Source organism: Ctenocephalides felis, unplaced genomic scaffold (genome assembly GCF_003426905.1).
Source record: "Ctenocephalides felis isolate EL2017-DRISC unplaced genomic scaffold, ASM342690v1 CF-g0.4_SCAFFOLD_00845, whole genome shotgun sequence".
NCBI classification, from domain to species: domain Eukaryota; kingdom Metazoa; phylum Arthropoda; class Insecta; order Siphonaptera; family Pulicidae; genus Ctenocephalides; species Ctenocephalides felis.
This window is the reverse complement of record NW_020536999.1, coordinates 67945163-67962990: the sequence shown is the minus strand read 5'-3', so window position 1 is coordinate 67962990 and position 17828 is coordinate 67945163. Positions and strand designations below refer to the sequence as shown.

General features: G+C 28.6%; 1 pseudogene; it reads right to left on the bottom strand.

The window, feature by feature from the left end:
* Nucleotides 1–902: 902 nt before the first annotated feature.
* The window catches only part of LOC113387747, a 74497-nt pseudogene continuing 57571 nt past the window's right edge, over nucleotides 903–17828 (bottom strand).

Sequence of the window (17828 nt, the reverse complement as noted above, 5' to 3'; positions counted from 1 at the left end):
TGCCTCAGAAACATTTATATGTGGCATGCGTTGCAGTGAGTAAACTGTCAATATAATTTGTGTTAGATGCCCCTTTTACTTATATGCCACATACTTTCACATTCACAATTAGTTTGCTTATTTTTTGTAATAAAAACGTTCTAGAAACATTTCTGTAGCTAAACTTCTTTCTTTATTGAGCCAATACGATGAAGTTGAATTACTAGGTTGACAAAAAAAATCATTTACCATCTTCACAATCATTTATCTCTTACAACTGTCATGAATCTTGTTTTGGTAGATATTTTTATTTGAATTATCATAATCAGACTCATTGTTTATTGAAATACAATGATTACAAAAAAAACTAATGCAACTTTTGTTTGAAACACATATTTAATAGGCACATTTTTTATGAAGATCGCTCTGGAGACAACCTCCATGTAAAACTATATTATAAGAATTCATTATCAGAGTTGGGACAAATATTAATTTAATTTATCTTTCGTAAATTTGCTTTTTTAACTTTATTTTATATTTTTATTTACTAGTTTCTTATTGTTTACATCTCGACAGTACGAAGATTTATGTGGTCCCTTCTACCCCGACTACATAAGCTAATATGATATTCTTGAATCTAACTCAAAAATAACAATGAATCTTAACAATTAAATAAAGAATACTTAAAAATTATATTCACGTATCGCAAAATGACGTAACCAAACAGCCCTTAGCAAAAAAAAAAAGATTTCATCACCTGACTAGATTTTCTTTCTTGTCCAATGGGATGTAAATTGTAGTAACATTTTCTTAATATATAGAAGGCGGATTACGTTTATACATATACCTCGCATTGATGAATTCTTAAAATTTTTGCTGCAAAACTGCTTATCTAAAACTTTATTCAGAAGTGAAGGTTTTTCTCACCTGGCATCTCTGATTGCAGATATCCAAGTGCAGCATTCCTGTTCACTTTGAGCCCTTAATTCGTATTGCCTTTGATTTTCTCTTCGATACGATATCGCAAAACAGTACTGTGAAGTAATAAAAAAAATCATTATTTAAAATATACTCTGTTTAATAAAACTTCTTAATAAAGATTCTCTAAAATGATGAATGATGTTTAATATACATAAATATGCGAATATACTGGTATATATGGTCAAAATGACATAGGGGCCTTATTTAAAAATTGGCTAGTTTTATTAACGTTGCCTTGACTGTATCACATAAAAAGACTATAATAACTTTGCTGTCAGATGTTAAGTGTCATTGTCTTGTCGCAATAATCAGTTCAAACGTGTATCGGGTCTTCAAAAGTTTATTTAGGCGGTGATTTTCTCATGATCTTTTGGCAACATATTTATTAATATTTAAAATTATTTCAATTAAAATAAATTAACTTATATTATGCTAGACTCAATGATTATGATCAATTTTCTAGCAATTGTTTTTTTCTGTTTGATGGTAATTTAATTAATCATTCATTTTGGTTAAATTTCAGATAAAGTAATATACTTTTATAATAGACAAAAATGATATAGTACTATTTCGCAAGTATTACAGAGCTAAGAAGAAAAATTAAAACTTGTCAAAGGTGATTGGCTTTTAACTCCAACTATGCAAGCAATAATTGCTAAACACAGACCAAATAATCGAGCGGTAAAAAGAAAAGGCTTGCATTTGTTTATAATATAATAAGTACTGAAATACAATATTATAACTTGTTATAAATATAATGAATAAATAAATATCATTCAAAAGCAAAATATCTTGCTATTTTGTTCGTACTTCCACTACTAGAAATAAATTTAGAACTAGTGGTGCATGGCATCGTGCCTTATGGCAAATTTCTAGAACTTCTCATACCATAATGAAATATTTGAGAAATGTCAATTATTTTTAGCTTGAATTATAATTGAAATACTAACAATTTTAGATATTTAGAAAAAAAACAATTTGGAAATTAAAAAAAAATTTAAATTAAAATAAGTTTTTTTACCTTCCCAAATTCTAATCATTTTTTCACAAGAGCGAAATGTTATTTGGTTTATAGATGATGCGATCTCTTAATAACTACTATTTTGCACTTTGCTAAAAACTGACCAACACAACTTCCCGTCAATACTAATATTTTTTTAATCAATCTAATTGGTTCTCGCAAAAACTGAGTTTCCATATCTGCATATTTTGCTCGGTATTCCTATCAATAGGAATCGAACGTTTTTTGAATAATTGAAATCGGTTGATCCTTTGAAAAATTGTATACACACATATATGCATACACACACACTCTCACACACACATTCATTCATCAACTTTTTCCTAAAGTATGCCAAACTGTTAGAAACCTCTAAAACGTAAAGATATCCAAAAATTTTCATTTTCGATTTTTGGACGATTAGCATACTTTCCTATAGCTACGATTAGTATAACTATGGGAATAGAGATTTTCCAATTATTAAAGTTTTAACATGAAAATGCTCTACGTGAGACAATTATTTACAAGAAAGATGCATTTAAACTTTATTTTCTAATGATTTCATGATTTCCTTAGAGTTAAATTATCTATCAAAACTAGCTGTAAGTGGAATTCTGTTTTAAGGCAATTAAACCATCGTGCCTTAAGGCAAATTGCTGGAACTTCCCGTGCCAAAAATTATTATTTTTTTAAAAACGATTAACATTTTTTAAAAAAATTTACTTCGAAAAAATAAGATTTTTGAGAAACTATAATTTGGAAAAAAATTACTTTTTTTTTAAAAAAAATGAAAAAAAACTTAAATTTTTTTTTGAAAAAAAATGTTTTCTTTATTTTGACATATTTTGGAAGATCTGAACTTTTTTCAAAGCAATCGTACTGCTTTAACTGCATAGAGACAAAATATAAAGCGCGTAAGCGCTCGTCGCTGTCTAACGGATAAACATTGGTACGGAACCCATAGGAATGTAAACAAAATTTATACTTATTGTTAAAATCTCTATAAAATATCTGATAATTTGATGTACATATGTCTAATGATCATTTTTGACCGCCAAATGGCATTTTTTTTTACTTTTTTTGTTAGATCTCCGAAACCGCTAGACCTGCCCTTATGAAAATTTGATCAATTCTTCATCTTATCAATACAAGTAAAATGTTTTTTGAATTATTAAAATCGGACGCTCCGATCTCTTAAAAACTGAGGTACCGTTTTTGGCAATTTTTGCCCCATATCTTCGGAACGGCTAGACCTGCCTCCGCTAAAAAATAATCAGCACGTCTCCTTATCAATACAAATCGAATGTTTTTTGAATTATTCAAATTGCTTTATCCGTGTTCCCGAAATCGTCGACGAAAATTTGTACACGCACACACAGACATACATACACACACATACATCCATTTTTTCTAAGATATGCCAAAATATTCAGAAACTTCTGAAACGTGAAGATATATAAAAATTTTCATTTTCGATTTTTTTGCGATTACTATAACCATAGATAAACAAGTATAACTTATGACTATAACTTACCCTACGGGAAGTAAATAAATAAATTTATTGCACATATTTTTACTTTATTCTTTTTATTTACTTCTCGTAGGGTAGTTATAGTAATGGACCGAAAATCGAAAATGAAAATTTTTGTATTTCTCGACGTTTTGAAGAATTCTGAACATTTTGGCATATCTCAAAAAATGGATGTGTGTGTGTGTGTGTATATATGTATGTATACAATATTTCGTCCACGTTCTCGAGCGCGCGGATCAACCGATTTGAATGGTTCAAAAAAACATTCGAATCCTATTGATAGGGAGATATGCTGATTAGTTTTTGGCAAAGGCAGGTCCAGCCGTTATGGAGATACGGAGCAAAAAGTGCAGAAATTACAAATCAAGTTTTTGAGAGAACGGAAAATCCGATTTGAATGATCTAAAAAACATTCAGTTTTTGGCGAAGGCAGGTCGGGCCATTTTACTGATACAGAGCTATCCGTGCTAATTTTTTTGTTTCAATTTTTTTTTCAAAATTTTTTTTTGTGTTTCGAAAATAATTCAAATTTTAATTGCAATTCTGATTTAAGTTCTTGAAACAAATATTTTCAACTTTGTAATTCAGCTTATATAATTCTTATAAATATTAGACAGTGTTACAGTATTTTTAATAATCTATTCGAAAATCCATTTAATATTCTTCGATTATTTCCTTAAGGTACGGGAAGTTTCAGCAATTTGCTTTAAGGCCATATACACCACTAGTTCTTATTATTTTTCTATATTTTATGTATTACGGGTCACAATGGCGACTTTTTTTTAAAAAAAGATAGAGAATACAAATTGAATTATTTGAATTATATATTTTTGATAAAAATTTAACAAATAATAATATACACTATTCTATTTTTATGTAGGTATTACCATGAAGTACATAAAAATGATAAAATAGTTAATTTTCTAATAAACATTTTTAAATTGGTTTTTGAATGCTTAAATGACTGACAGTTTTAAATAATAAATTCGAAAATTAAATGAATTTTTAATTAAGCACATATATAAGACCAGACAGATCTGAAAATTATTAAGACATTTGAAGTAACAAAGCCAGCAAAATATTTATCAATAATTTTACATGGGACAAGTAATTAATAATTCATAACCCGAAAAAAAACAATTTTCGTCACACTGAAAAATTATTCAATAAATGTACTCGCATTTCATGAATCCCTTTAATTTGGTTTGAATACGATATTCTAGGAAGATAGTTGGAAGGTTTACGTTGTTCGTTCGAAATAGTAAGGTAGTTCTATTAATATTTCAGAAACTATGAATAATTTATTAAGGTTGGCTAATGACGACGCATTTCTGGAACATTTGGAATATACGAAACGTAATTCGAATCCGAAAATGATTCGACACAAATAGTAAACTATACGATGATTTGGTGATATGATTGAAATTTGATATCTATTCTACCAACATGTAATTTAGCAAAAAATAACAGTCAAGGAGCAATAATAAAAAACTAGAAGTGAATCAAATTTTGTCTAAAAATAAGTTGCACCAATTTTCCGATAGATGTATATTATCGACTAAATCATTAAGAATTGGTATTTAGACATTTTTAAAATTGTTACTAAAAATTATAATATCAATTACGAGAAAACGTCTGGAACGAAACTATAAAAAAGTAATTATTCGCTACCAACAACTATAAAACATATTTGAATTTTTGGCTAACACGCAAAAAAATATTTAGCACTTTTCTACTAATTACAAAGAAATGGCTCGACTGGAATCGTTAAGTAAAACTAAGTTTCAAATGTTTAAAATCGGTGCGGTCATTGTTGACCAAATATTATAGCTAATTGTTTTTTATCTGTTTAATCTTCACCGAATAAAAAAAAGAAATACATATCGTAAAAGTACCCCAAAAATGTGTCACAACCCAACGCACCTTTTGAAACAAATCATCATTATGACAGAAGAGCAGAATTATATAATCGTTAGCAAAAACTAATTACTGGTAAATAACTACCAATGTTCAACTTAAATCAAAATAACAAAAAAAGTAATATATCTGTATACAATTAAGAGTTGATCAAAAGAATTCGAACATGAAAACTTACTTTTGACTCTTTAAAAGCAATACGATCAACAGATCATGTTAATGTAAGGCACTGACTAAAAGCAATAATGGGAACTTGTTCGATCAAACACACTTCATCTTTCTCCCTAAATGTTAAGACGAATATAATTATCATACCGTGGCGCTACCGTATCCCCACTACTATTTCACAAGAACTACATGGTGGCTCATTCGAAGCCAAAAAACAAAATTGAAACCTGTCAAAGGTGATAGGCTTCTAACTTATACTATAAGTACCTTTAAAAACACAATAAAAATACAGCCGGTAGAAAGAATTGACTTGCATTTATTGCAAAAACGTCTTTTCCTCTTTTGAAGGATGGTTACGATATAAGATTTGTTCCGTTTGGGTTTATGCTTCATGAGCTGATGGCTCAAGAGGGTCCAAAATATTTATTCATGAACTATCTATTTAAAATTTAGCATCTCACATCTTTACCCTACATGTTCATTTAGTATCGTCAAAATGGTTTTTATAATCGCCTGCTTTCTTAAAAAATATGTTATAGTTCTTACTGAACTGAAAGAGTATGTTACTGGTAGTCAATGAACATTTGAGTAAAAACGATTCAGACTGTTTATAATATCATTAAAACATCATTAAAAAACAAGTTCCATGTAGTTTTGTCAGTACTTCCCCTATTATATAATATATTTATTTTCAGACATGCGCAAGACCTCAGACACAACTTTCCGTCTTGCCCCGTCTCTCCGACAACCTTCTTTCCTCGCAAACATAAACCTTGTACTTCGGTATTACCCTAATAATATTTTGAACGACTGTCTCAGGTAATTTCGACAGCACTTAACGCAATATAAGTGACGGCTTCGGGGAGAGAAATATTAATATAAATGCGGTAGAAGTTTTACAACTAGAGTTATACGAGGCTGTAAATGGTAAAATGCTTTATTACTATTAGAAGGTGGTTTAATTTACTAGAGAAAAATAGACGGTTTCTAGGAGTTGGTTTAATTGACTGGAGACAGACGTGAGGCGTAATGGAAACTGTAATTGAGGATTTGAATGGAAATGAATCGATTATTGCAAGCCTTTTCCTTGTTTTTAAGCATTAATATATATATATATATATATATATATATATATATATTCTAGCCCCCATTCAACCTTGAGAATTAGCTGCAGTTATCTTTCTAGATTGACCCGTAATTCGCTTATACAAATTTGTATAAGTTTGTTAACCCACACATTTAGCATTTTATTATTTAAATAAGGACTTCCTTGAAAGAACTTTATTATTTTAAACTAGAATATATAGGCAAATTCGTATTAATGAAATATAAAAAAGTTTAGTCTGTCTTGAGCCACAGGACCGAAAACATTTTTATAAAAGTCAACATGATGTCAAAAACATTGACAAAGACAAAACGAATTGAGTATTATTGGTCTCGGCCACAACCTGAAAAAATCTTTTAACATAATTGAGCCTTATTTTAAACTCAAACAAATCACTGTGTAAATTATCTTTCAAAAATTAGGTAGTTTTGCTGCGACCGCCGACATATATCTAAATGTTTTGTAATTATATGTAAGTAAAAATAAATAATATCAAATTGTGTTTGATTATGGTATTAATCCTTACAACCTGGAACCATAAGGCTTAAAATTTTGTTACAATATATATATATATATATATATATAATATACATATATACATAACATCAACGAATAATTTTTAAAACTTAATTTGGAACTAAGTTTTAAGAGACATTCCTAAACTACAAGGCGTCTCCACCGTTTCTGCAAAAGATACCCGGGCACGTTTTGATAACGAAAATAAACTTGTCAAACTTCAAGGAAACTTATGTATTAACACTTTTCAACTTCAAAATTTAATTTTAGTATTATTCGTCATATTTTTAAATTAGGTCACTAACAGGATATTATTAAAATTATCGTAATGATATAAAACTGGATGCGTGAGAAAATTTTGTCAAATGTTTTATGGACACAAATAAAACATTCTACACAATTTGGAAATAAAATTGCATAAATCTATGCTATGCAATGCTATTAAAATATTAAAGTAAAATATTTAATTTTGTGTTTTATAGAACTAATCAGCAAATTTTATAATTCAACCTCTAGAATATTTTCAAATAATTTATATGTATCTTTGCATTTGTAAATGGTATATTGTTAACATACGATGATTATTTGCATATGCTATTTATATTACATCATATTCCTTAACATTCTTGTATATTTTTTTTTCCTGTCAACTGTTTCGCAGGACATGCGCGACGTTCTATTTTTGGATATTTGCTATGAAGAATAAGTATATATATTTAAATATATATATATATATATATATATATATGTATATGTATATATATATATATATATATATTAATATATATATAGTATATATGTATATATTAAGAATATATACATACTAAAAATTCAAAACTTTATAGAAAACTAGTGAGTTATTAACACATAGAACATTTTGATATTAACTTAAGTATTATTTACTTTTGATTAATAGAGCAACTCTCACCAATTTTGCTAAAATACAAAATATAATTTAAAGTAATTCAAATTTACTATTTTTACACTTCTTTGTCAAATTACACTACCATACTACTATACTGTCAAAACTACTATAGATGCTTTTGGTAATAAATAAATTATAATATATATTTAATAAATATATATTTAATAAATGAATTATAAATAATTACTTTAATACAAAATAAAATCCAGATAATAACATAATTTAATCACTTATCTATTTCATCTCTTTGACTTTTTTTGCATAGTCTAAAAAGGATGATCTAAATGAAATAAGATGGCAAATACTTTGGTAATGCATGTTGCATTTCAAAATTCAATTGTTCAAAATCGCAAAACCACATAATATATTTGTAATTACATTTCAAAAATGAATATGTATTCAAAATATTTCTTAAATATCAAACATATATAAAATTACGTAAAAAACGCATTTACATTGAAAATAATATTGCGTAATATCAATTTCATATCACAATATCTAATGTTTTCATCTTTATATAATATATTTTATTCCGCTAATTTCAAGTCAAAATTGAAAAAGCTGTGTTTGTTTAAATATATTTTTAAACCTGATTTTTGAGAAAATGTACCAGCGCAAATATGTAGTTTAGCAAATTAATATTTCAAAATCATTAAATTCGTATAAAATATCTTTTAAAAACTATTTTCTTTGAATTCTGAAATATTAAAAACTCAAACAAAGCAGCACACCTCATTTACTTCATCTACCTTATTACCTCACGTTCAAACTCTTGTGACATTTAAAACTTTGTTTTGTCTTCTTTACATCTCCATAAATATAAATTCAACAAACCGAAAAGTTCGACCAACTATGCACTAGTACAATATACCACTAGTTCAAATCCAACATTTAACACACGTTTATGTGCTTTGACTAAGTATATGCACGTTTAAAAGCTCGTATATAGTGAAGCTTAAAAGCTCCGGGGCTCAAAAGTTCAACAAGTGCCAACCATTCCCAACTGTTGCACGAGAGAAAGAGAGAGAAAGAGCGAAGCAAAATGTGTGCAACAGTCAATTCAATTCGGTTGATGAGTTCAAGTTTTGTTGCCGGAGAAAACTTTACAGGGACAAAAATAAATGAGATGGTGCATTTGTAAAGGATCTTTATTTGTGGTATCGTTGTTGGTTTAAAAGTTCATGCAATACGTCGAAAATAATTGAAAAAAAATGTTTCTAGAGATTGTGACTTAAGAGATTAAGAGTTACTTTACCAGTTAATTGTGGTTGACAAATATACTTATCATAGAGAAGTGGCAGAATTTTGTGTATTGATGAGTCTATTCGTCATACATATGAAACAGTAATCATTTGCTATACAAATTGAAATTTTCCATTTAAAATATAACTTGTCGTGTATGGCATCGTGCCTTATGGCAAATTGCTAGAACTTCTCGTACCTTAACGATTTTTTTTTATTTAATTTATTCTGCAATCTGTTTTACATGAGCATTAACATTAAGCAGAGATTGCTAACAATAAATATCTTACAATATAAACCACAAGATAGTAGCAACACCCAGCGGCGTATCTACTAGGTATAAGGACTAATTATCTATACTCGAAGTATTTGCTGACATTTTATTATATGTGCAACTATACCCACTATGTTCACTTGAAGCTATATTTGAGATCTATGACCTGTGAAAAGTGAGAAGTGAAAATTTGACATCAAAGTTGCCTGATGTCAGGCTTGGCGGTAGCGGGAATCGAACCAGCGAACCTGGGACTAGTTGGTGCTAGCCCCCGCTCTAACCGATATCGTCACCGCTGACCCCCCTTAACGAAATATTCTTTCAAAGTTGAAATTGTTTGTTTAAAGTATATTAGAACTTTATACCGAATTAAAATTAAAATCTGAATTATTTTCGATAAACAAAAAACAAATGAAAAAAATAAATTGAAACGTTTTTTTTCAAAATCAATTACTTGTTAAAACAAGCAGAAAGTTTTTATAGTCATTCAAATCAGACGCTTAGTTCTCTCAAAAATTGCAATTTTTTCACATTTAGCACTGTATCTTCGAAATGGCTGGGCCTGCCTTTGCGAAAAACTCCAATCATTACTAATTGAAAGTTTTTAGATCATTCAAATCGGATACTCCGTTCACTTAAAAACTCGATTTGTATTTTCTGCGCCCTTTACTCCGTATCTTCATAACGGCTGGACCTGCCTTTGCCAAAAACTGATCAGCACATCTCCCTATCAATACGAATCGAATATTTTTGAACCATTCAAATCAGTTGATCCGTGCGCCCGAAAACGTGGACGAAAAAATGCGGACATACAAAACACACACACGGCCCATTACGATAACTACCCTACGGGAAGTTAATCAATATATTATGAAATGTCAAGTGGTTTAGAATTTATTAGGCTATGAAGGCAAGTTGCATAAACTTCCGGGAATGTTGAAATAATGCAGGCAAAATATTAGTAGGATCTTTAGCTTACTTTTTAACTACTTTTAGCTTCTCGCAGAGCAAGTTATAGAAATCGCAAACAAATCGATTTTTTTTATATAAATTTGCGTTACAGAACCTTCTTAACATTTTAGTATATCTTAGAAAAAATATTTGTATGTGTGTGTATGTAGTATGTATGTTCGTATATTTGGATACAATTTTTTGTCCTCGATTTCGGGAGCATGGCTCAACCGATTTGATTGATTAAAAAAATATTCGATTGCTACTGATGAGGAGACGTGCTGATTAATTTTTACCACTTGACATTGCATAATCGAGTTCTGTATTTTTTAATTATCAACAAATTAAACCGAGATACGTATTATTTGAGTAATATGCAGGAAACTTTTGTACAATTATCGATTTTCTGTGTTGAAGTCCTCAACATATGTTCATAGTTTCTGGAACATGACATACTTAGCTTAATATCGATAATGAGGTAATGTTTCTTGAAAATGTATAGGCGTATAAAAAGGCAGACGACAATTTTCTAATTAATATAAAAAACGTGGCAAATTATTGACTATTGAGAATTTGTTTCTATGTCACAAACACATATTTTTATATCGAGTATCAAGATAGCTAGTGCTGCAATATATATGAAACATATATATAAAACAGAAATATGTGTTGCTACATCAACAAAATTTTCATACAAATTAGTAGCCTTAGGTATTTTATAAAAAGCTGTGTCTACTGCAATACAAATGCAAATACTTTACTCATAACAAAATTTTCTATTCGGCAGGTGCGTCAGATGCTAATTACCAAAAGTAAATATTCACTCTACAAACACTAGGTATTACCATACGCACTAGTGAACTCGGCTCAAGGCAGAAATTCGCAATAATAAACACCACGAATATAGGAGAAAACCATGAAATTAGATACATATTGCATATTAGAAATAAACTAGTGGTGCATGGCATCGTGCCTTAAGGCAAATTGCTGAAACTTTCCGTATCGTAAATAAACATACGAGGAATAAAAATAAACAATAAACTTGCTGGAACTTTGAAAAATATTGTTTTTTGGAAATTTTGAAATTTTTAAAAAGAAATGACTTTTTTGAAAAGAAAAAGAATTTTTTTTTATTTTTAAATATTTTGGAAATTTTGAACTTTTTATCAAAGCAATCGAGCTGCTTAAGCTGCGTACAGATGAAATATTGAAGCGAATAAGCGCCGTGTCGCAGTCTAACGGATAAAGAATGCTATGGAACCCATTGAAATGTAAACAACATTCATACATATTATTAAAATTTCTATAAAATATCTGATAATAAGACGTGCATATTTCTAGTGATCATTTTTGACCGCCAAACGAATCTTTTCTTACTTTTTTTACTCGATCTCCGAAAAATTTCAATTCTTCATTTTATTAGTACAAATAAAATGTTTTCTGAATTATTGAAATCAAACGCTCTGTTCTCTTAAAAAACTTAATTACCATTCTTGGCACTTTTTGCCCCGTATCTTCAAAACCTACTTTGACCAAAAACTGATCAGCGCGTCTCCTTATCTATTAGAATCAAATGCTTTTTGAATCATTCAAATCGGTTGAACCGTGTTCCTGAAATCATCGACGAAAATTTGTATCCGCACACACACACATACATCACATGCACATACTTCAGAAGCCTTTTGAAACGTAAAGATACATAAAAAATTTTATTTTCGTTTTTTTTTACATTACGGAAAGATATTAATCGCCAAAAATTTATAAATGAAAGTAACAATTGTTTTAAATATTTTGAAATAGATTATATTATCAGTACCCTAAATTAATAAAAGAGCTTATTTTATTAAATTAGGCAACGAGCGAATTCTTCACAATTATATGCATAAACTAAACCTAATCGAGACATTTGAGGTAAAACTTTTAGGAAAAAAATATTTTTTGCATAAAATTTTATTTTTCTGAAAATGTTGATATTTTAAATTTCTTTGAAAAAAATACAATTAAAATAAACTATTTTTTAAAAATTGTTACACCTTCCTTCATCATAAAATAGTCATTTTATTAACCCTTTGCGCTCCGTAACTGCGGAATGGCTAGACCAGCCTTTTGCAGCAACTAAACAATACGTGTCGTGGTCAGTAGGAACCGATTTTTTTTGTATTATTTAATCAATTGTTTTTTTGTATTATTAAATCAATCAATAATCAATTAATCTATGTAGATGTAAATGACATTGTTTAAGCCATATAAATCATCTTTAAAAATTAAAATCTTGGTACAAATGAGAACAAAATTAGTACTCAATATTTAATTTTTTTTTTGTCCATTCTTTTTCAATTATTCACATCAGCCTGATCTGAAAAATGAATTTGTTCATTTTTTGTGATCACAATTTTCTAATTCTATAATAGTTTTCCAGCAATGATAAAGAAAAAACTAGCTGTAAGTGGAATTCTGTCTTAAGGCAATTAAGGCATCGTGCCTTAAGGCAAATTGCTGGAACTTTCCGTACCAAAAATTATTATTTTTTTAAAAACGATTAACATTTTTGAAAAAAATTTACTTCGAAAAAATAAGATTTTTGACAAACAATTAGACAAACAATTACTTTTTTTTGAAAAAAAATTTTTTTTAAATTTTTTTTTTTTTTGAAAAAAAAAAATGTTTTCTTTATTTTGACATATTTTGAAAGATCTAAACCTTTTTTCAAAGCAATCGTACTGCTTTAACTGCATAAAGACGAAATATCAAACCGCGTAAGCGCCGCGTCGACGTCTAACGCGTAAACATTGGTACGGAACCCATAGGAATGTAAACCAAATTTATACTTATTGTTAAAATCTCTATAAAATATCTGATAATTTGATGTGCATATGTCTAATGATCATTTTTGACCGCCAAATGGCATTTTTTTTAACTTTTTTTATTAGATCTCCGAAACCGCTAGACCTACCTTCATGAAAATTTGATCGGTTCTTCACCTTGTCAATACAAGTAAAATGTTTTTTGAATTATTAAAATCGGACGCTCCGTTCTCTTAAAAACTGAGTTACCGTTTTCGGCACTTTTTGACCCGTACCTTCGGAACGGCTAGACCTGACTTCGCGAAAAACTAATCAGCACGTCTCCTTATCAATACAAATCGAATGTTTTTTGAATCATTCAAATCGGTTGATTGGTGTTCCCGAAATCGTCGACGAAAATTTGTATCCGCACATACATACACACGCGCACACACACACACACACACACACACACACACACACACACATACATCCATTTTTTCTAAGGTATGCCAAAATATTCAGAAACCTTTGAAACGTCGAGAAATGAAAAAATTTTCATTTTCGATTTTTTTGCGATTACTATAACTTACCCTACGGGAAGTTAATAAATTAAATTTCTATTATTATCGCTGTTGGAATGGGGTTAGAATTTAAACGGAATGTCAATAATCATATGTGAGAACCGGATTAAGCATTTAAAGTGCAAATCCTGATGACATATGCATGAATGCATGAATGCAACTTCATGCATAATAATGGATCCATTTGCGAACTATGAAGAGGATTAAAGACTGCACTTTGAAAATGCTGCACATTTCAATCAGTTTCGACATATATTTTAAAATTCCGAATTTATATCGGTGGAAAATTTACCGATTAAATTTGATTTTTTTTTTGAAATTGATTAATTTTTGAATTGAAATTAATTGATTTACTATATATGAAAACTATATATAACTATATATGAAAGATGAAAATAAGAAAATAATTATTTTTGAAATATAACTTCTTTAGACGCGACTAGGGTGTAAATCCGCATAAACGCAACGGAAGTGCGTTACGGCGGATAAGATAAGATAAGAGTCAAGTGCAAATGCAAAGATTTGTCATTCGCTATCGATGATATCATTTCTATATACGGGTCGATTGTGATTAGTCGTGGTGTATGTGAATAGAGATTTGTCGTTGTATACGTACCGGTGTCAACGTTGTATGCGTACCGATATCAACAAGGATATAATAATATTTTGAAGTTATGGAAATGGAAAACATTTTTTAGGCCAAACAGATATTACAGCTATTCAAAGAATGAGATTATATCGCTAGCGAAAAAGTAAAAAAAAATACCATCAGTCAATGAATGTATGTTAATTTTAATGACATGAACTTCTTCACAATTATTACATGATGAGTAAAGTTGCGAGGGGTTATTTAACATAATCCACTATGTGAATGAATATTATATAATTTATTAATCAGCAATTACTTCATTTTTATAAAGAAGGTTTGTTTCTAAATACTAAATGCAATCACAAACCGATCATGCCATATTTGAAGTATGACTTTAATTACATTATTGTTTTTAAATATTTTACATATTTTTAATGCTATTATAAATATATAATTTATAATTTATCATTATATAAATGTGTATAATTGTTGACACTAATAAATATGTGCATCACGAGTATTACTATAATAAACATTATTCAAAATTCACGAGCATTACTAATAAACATTATTCAAAATTGTTATGTGATGTATTTAATTTTACTTAACTTAAATTTGCTACTTTGTACAGTAGTAAATAAGTTTAACTTCAATCGCGTGTGAACCTCACGCGCACTCTTTTAATAAAAAATCAAATAAAATTTATACCTAGATACTATAAAGTTTACTTTACATGATTTTTTATTTACTGGCAGTCGACGACTAAAAAATTTCTATTGCAATATCTCGTCTGTGCTAATAAAGCAAAATAAATTGTGTTAAGCAAAAAATGACAAAAATTCAAAAAAATATAATTCAAAATATTTGAAAATTTTTGTGAAATTCTAAATTTTTTACTTTTTCAAAAAAAATCAATCATTTCAAAACAATGATTTTTTTTCAAAGTTGACAAAAAACTATATTTTCTTCTTAAATTTTGCAAAGAAATTTTTTTTCAAAAAACGCGTATAAGTTGTTTGTAAAATACGCTCGTCGTCCAATTTAAAAAGCACTTATGAATTTATAGTATTTATAATAATATATTTTAAAAAAAATTGAAATCTTTATTATAATTCATCGATCACTTTTATTGATTACAGAACATGTTTATTCCTCGAATGTTTATGGAAAGTTCCAGCAATTTGCCAAAACAAACATCTCCTTCGCAAAGTTGAAAAAAAACTGTTACAACAAGCCACTAGCTCCTTCATAGATCTAATAATATAACAGATGAAAAAACTCTATTTAAATTATTATTCCCTAACAATGTTTCCCATTATTTGACACCGTATTTTTTACTATTACCTACATTTTCGTATGATCATAATTTGTATATTTTTTAACTAAAAAGATCTAAATCAGTGTTTTCCTTGCGAGTAATTAAATACAAAGTAGAATTTGCTTTGCGTGTGTTATTCAAACAGCATATTCGTGTTAGACATATTTAACATACAGTTAATTTTATTAGTTCAAACGTTAGAGCTCATTAACATATAGCACTCGGATATGGGAAGACATACCTGTTAGGGGAAAAGAGGATAATAGTATATAATTGTAATTGAAAATAATTAAAATACATTATTTCATGTAGGGTAGGACGAAGCACAAAGGTTCCATTTGACTTTGAGCATATATATTGTGAAAACCAAAACATTTATATCACAACAAATAACACATTTCAAACAAACAACTATCTGACTATATCCAGTAAAATTTCAAGCTGATTAATCATTGTATTAATGTGTGTTTTTGCTGTTTTTCACAAAATTGTTACTCTTTTAACTTCCCGTAGGATAAGTTATAGTAGTCGCAAAAAATCGAAAATGAAAATTTTTTCATATCTTTACGTTTAGAAGGTTTCTGAACATTTTGGCACACCTTTGAAAAAATGGATATATGTGAGTGTGTGTGTGTGTTTATGTTTGGATACAATTTTTTGTCCACAATTTTGGATGCATTGATTAACTGATTTGAATGATTCAAAACAAGGAGACGTGCTGATTAGTTTTTAGCGAAGACAGGCCCAGCTTTTTCAGAGATACGGAGCAAAAGTGCCAAAAATGGTAATTCAATTCTGAGGTAACAAAGCGCCCGATTTGAATGATTCAAAAAACATTTTATTTATATTGACAAAATAATGAATTGATTAAATTTTGGGTAGGCATGTCTAGCGGTTTCAGAGATACAAAAAAAGATATTTGGCGGTCTAAAATGATCATTAGATACATGCACCAATATATCAGATATTTTAATAATAAGAATAAATTTTGTTACAATTTTTTGGGTTCGGTATCAAGAATATTAATTTCTAAAACTCACTAATACTGTTCAATCAAAATTTCAAAATTATCAAAAATATACAAAATTTTATACTTAAAATATAAATTTTAAATTTACATTTCACAAATTTACGCAAATGTATATATTTTATATGCCTTTATTGTAATGGTAAGAAATATATCCTCAGTTGGATTCATTCAGCAACTCAACGTAAACATTTTCAAGTGCTTTGAGCGATAAGATCATCACTATATATTAGTTATATGTACGAATACATATGTAAAACAATTATTAATCATTGATCAATATTTATATATTGATATAATATTATAATATATAATAATAATATATATTTTTTTTACTCGAATATTTAATTCTGGTGCGAAAAGTTCCAGTAATTTGCCTTAAGACACGATGCTTAAGACCACTAGTTTTCGAGCTAAAGTACCTATAAATAAGCTAATTGCTGAAAATTAATTACTAATACTTAACTTATAGCAAAAAACAAAGTAATCTATCTGTATACAAATAAGAATTATTATTAAAATAAATGCAACGAAAAAACTTATCTATTTTCGACTCTTTAAAAGCAATGCGGTCAAGACAGTGTTCATTTAGGGCGCTGATTCATTGCAATAGTGGAAACTTGTTGGGAAAAACATACATCATCTTTCTCCTTTTGGACCCTATCTTAAAATCAGTATAGTTTAAGACGGATGTCACTACCGTAACCAGTCTCTCCTACATCTTTTAATTCTGATATCAAAAAAAAAATGGAAAGTTAGAAAACAAAACTAAGAAGTAGGATATTAAGACAAAAACATAAACTTCCAAAAGTTAATAAATTTAACAAAAGCTTAAAATAATGCAAAGCACTCATTTGCACTAGCTAATGACTTATTATTACCATTAGGGTTTGCTTAAAAATAAATAAATAAACAAATGGAACTTTTCAAATGTGTAA